Below are 3,952 nucleotides of genomic sequence, written 5' to 3'. Positions count from 1 at the left end.
CAGTTGTACATGTATTATTCCACAGACATTGAGAAGAAACAAGGCAGACTGTCGATGTGGAAAGAATCTAGGCCATTCTCAGCTGTTAGTCCTGGCTATAAGCATTCAGCATTGCTTGCTGAATTTTACTCAATTCAGAAACATTTTATCAGAAGCTCTAATATAAATGATGGTTGTGCAAAAAGTAAATAAGAATTATTGTAATTACTGTAATCTTCTGTATAAAATGGTTGGTATTAGCCTTGTTCAAACATTTGAGTGATTCTATTTCTAGATGTTTGCATCTTGCAGTGTAGCCTCTGTAGTTCTGCTTGTGAAGTCTACGAACAAATCCCCACCTACCTCCTGAGGAGTGTTTCTGTCATCAACTGTAGAGGTATTCCTTGGCCTTGGCCTTGGCTTTGGCCTACCAGGCCCTTTGCAATTACTGGGCTCACCAGTGGTCTCTCCTTAATGATCCAAACAGTTGATTATAGGGTTTGGCCTATGTCTCTGACAGTTTTTTCTTATTTCTCAGCCTCGTAATGGCTTCCTTGACTTTCATTGACACTCTGGTCCTTATGTTGACAAACACCAATAACAGACTCCCAATGGTAATCAAAAGCCTAAAATCAAGACTAGATACTGAAAGCTATCTCTTGGACCTGCACCAAGGAAGCAACTGAACACACCTCACTAAACAGAAGCACCCATGAAGCAATGTGTCCCAAACATTATGGTGCCCTGAAATCGGGGGTTGGGGGGGCTAAGTATAAAAAGTGTTATATTATCTACAGGGTGAAACCAAAATGTACAAAAATTTGGTTTAAACAAATCTGCACTTTAACCACATGTGAATTGGTTGATCACAAATCTAAAATTGTGGAGAACAGAGCCAGATCAAGAAACAATGTTTTTGTCCCAAACATTATGGAGCTCACGGTAGGTCTACAAAGGAAGTGCCACTAACCTAATCCACTGCTGTTTTCATAGCACCATTGTGCATGTTTAGGATCAAGGGTTAATGAGGTATACCTAGTTGGTATTGATTCATGAGTGTTATTTTGTTACAAAGTCCAGGACCACGTTTCCCACCCACAGAAAAGCACGGTGACTGGGTATTCCCAAAAAGACAGCAGATGAGCCCATTACTTAAGCCACACCAGAACCAATCAGGATCGAGCCTAATATTATCAGCTGACCGCACTGTGCCAGAAGTTACGTTGGCCAGAGTGCAACGCGTGTATATCACAGCGTATTCTTATCTAACACACTGATCCTATGACCCTGATCCACTTACATGTCATTGCCTGGCCGCGTTCAACTCTTAGCACACGTCGTCTTGGCAACGCAGAACTGCAGCGATTCCATTTCAGTGTGCCACGTACCGAAGGCCTGCTTTATCAGCAACTAGAGGCATAAATCGAAACTGGCATCATTTCATAACTCACTTTACACAACTTTTTTTTTTTTTTGCAGTGCGGAAGTACTGCTTCCCAGATGCTTCATATGTCTCAGTCAATCAGGCTTATTTTTAAATCCAACTGGCCTGAAGTGACCATCGGGCCAGTTTTGGCTGGTTTGGGTGGGGAGGGGGCGGGGGGGGGGGGGGGGGGGGGGGGGGGGGGGGCTTGCAGATGAAATATCCCGAAACATTAAGGTGCAGAAACATAAATGTAGGGCAGCTGCTGACAGGGTTCACAATGTGGGGCGGTGAACCTGCTGACCCATCAGGACAGAGCACACTTACTACACCTCAGTCCAGCTCCATCTCAGCACAGTCTCTTCTTGTGCTTCTGAAACTACAACTCAAACACAAACAAAAACCCACAAAGGCTACGGTCAGATTCCCCCCCCCCCCTTTTTTTTTGTTTGATAAGAACTACTGCGGGAGTATTTTTCAGAGCGGGGATTTTCACAGTCACAGTTCTCAGGACCAGGGCTGTAAGCTACCACTGAGGACACAGAGGTCATGTCCTGGGAATTTCTTTTTCATATCCATTTCCAAAGCCCTTATTTAATTTCATTTTTCAGTGAGAACAGTCTCTTGCCATTCATTTCTGAGGGAAATGAATGTCTTCTGTATTTTCTCAAATAAATCAAATGACTAAATTAAATGACTAAAGGGGGAAATTGAGCATACCTGGCCAAACCCCCCCACCCCCACCTCACTCCCCCCCCAGCTAAGTCTCTTGACCTCCCTATTTTTAAGGTCCTGGTTACACCCAGGACGATACCAAGAAATTATTTTAATAGAGCTCTGCAGGAATCAAACTTCTTCTTTAGGTAAGGGCTACTGGCCTTCACAGGATAGTGTAACTGTACCTTGCACCAACACATAATTTCCTTTAGGAGAAAACTCCAGATATTTATGGTGTCCACACACAACCACTCTCTGCCTGCTGAGTCATACAAAGTATTTATAGCTGTGGCGCAAACCTTCTACACACTGTGTGCGCGTGCATGTGCACGCGTGTGCGTGTGTAAGTGTAGAGGACAGCAACCCTGATGCCAGTTGTTCCTATTTGAGGGAGAGTGTAGTTGGCTTCCATACAGGGTAAAAACTGGACTATATTCCCCTGCAGGCCAGGCATAGCGCCAAATGAATCAGACTGCTTTCTCCAAGCTCCGAAAATGCAGGCAACAGTAAAGGAGGGCAAAAGCAAAGGAGCAGAGTGTGTGTAAAGTAGAGGTCTGGAGCCCTACCTGAGCCTGATGGGACCTCATCCTGGTGGACGGGTTTGGCCTCATTTTCTAATAAACACATCCAGCTTGGGTCGGGCCCGGTGCATTTTCTGGCTAATTAAACATTCTGGTTATCTATTAAATTTTAGGGCTATGCATTTCATTTGACACGTACATAGTAGCCTATGTATGTACACACAGCAGGCTGTTCCTATCTTACCTACTTTTCCTTGCTCTCTTTTTGTTTTACGTGCGTGAAGAGGGTGAGTCTTAAGTCCTAGGTTCCAGTTTTCAGACTAAGCAGCCCACTCTTCTTCATCGTAATGGATAAAGTCAAGCAACAAACAAATAGCCAAAGGAGAACTAAAACAAATATTTAAAAAATCCGGTAAGTCCTGTGCATGGGCCAGTTATGATGTTATTGCTAATACTGACAAAGAGCCCACTCGGGTATCGGGTGATGTGCAAACATTGCAACGCAATCCTAACATATGGCAGCAAATTGACCATGTCAATAGACACTTGGAACGTGGTTGCCATATTGATGGTTTTGTATCGCTGTTTGTGTATCTGTGCTGTTGGACAGGTAATTCCTATTCAATGTGTGCGCTTTGTGCTATTTCCTTGTATTTTTACTTGGAGGCTGATCTGTTAGGCCTGTGTGCCATGGGTAAAAAACTGTGTGTGATGTGATGTTTTAAATGGCTGGCAGTTCACTAATATTGCTCTCAGCAAATATTGTTGAGAATCACTGCCCATCCACTGTCGTACACGATCTGGAAAATCATTCAGCGGTGCCATCTGTGTTTGTGTGTGTGTGTGTGTGTGTGCAAGTGCGTGCGTGTGTGTGTTCGTGCTTCAGTGTCTAGGTCTACATGTTTGACACAGGAAAAGCAGCAGGCATGCTGGGAATTGAAATAAGAAGGAGCTCTAAAATGTTTTTTGTTTTGATCTGGGGTTCGTCAGGCTCGGGCAAAAAGGGTCAGGTCAGGGGGCTGCGCTTGGCTAGGAACTTCCTGACTCGTGTTGGGTTTGGACGTCTCACTCAAGCCCGCGCAGAGCTTTAGTGTAAAGGCTTATGGTGAGAACAGCACGTGGATACACACAGTCCCAAGGCTAGCATCTCTGCCTGCTGGACACAGCTCGTAAAACAAATGGGACTGTTGTCATGGGCAGAGACACAGTGGGACAACAAACCCACTGCCCTCTCAGGCTGCTGGGAATTGTCCCTATCTAAACAGAAGGTTCCAGAAGGTCTGTCCGTTAAATGAGGACCAGTCAGCTCTTC

The sequence above is a fragment of the Anguilla anguilla genome, chromosome 11, assembly GCF_013347855.1.
Source record: "Anguilla anguilla isolate fAngAng1 chromosome 11, fAngAng1.pri, whole genome shotgun sequence".
Lineage (NCBI taxonomy): Eukaryota > Metazoa > Chordata > Actinopteri > Anguilliformes > Anguillidae > Anguilla > Anguilla anguilla.
This window is presented reverse-complemented; position numbering follows the sequence as displayed.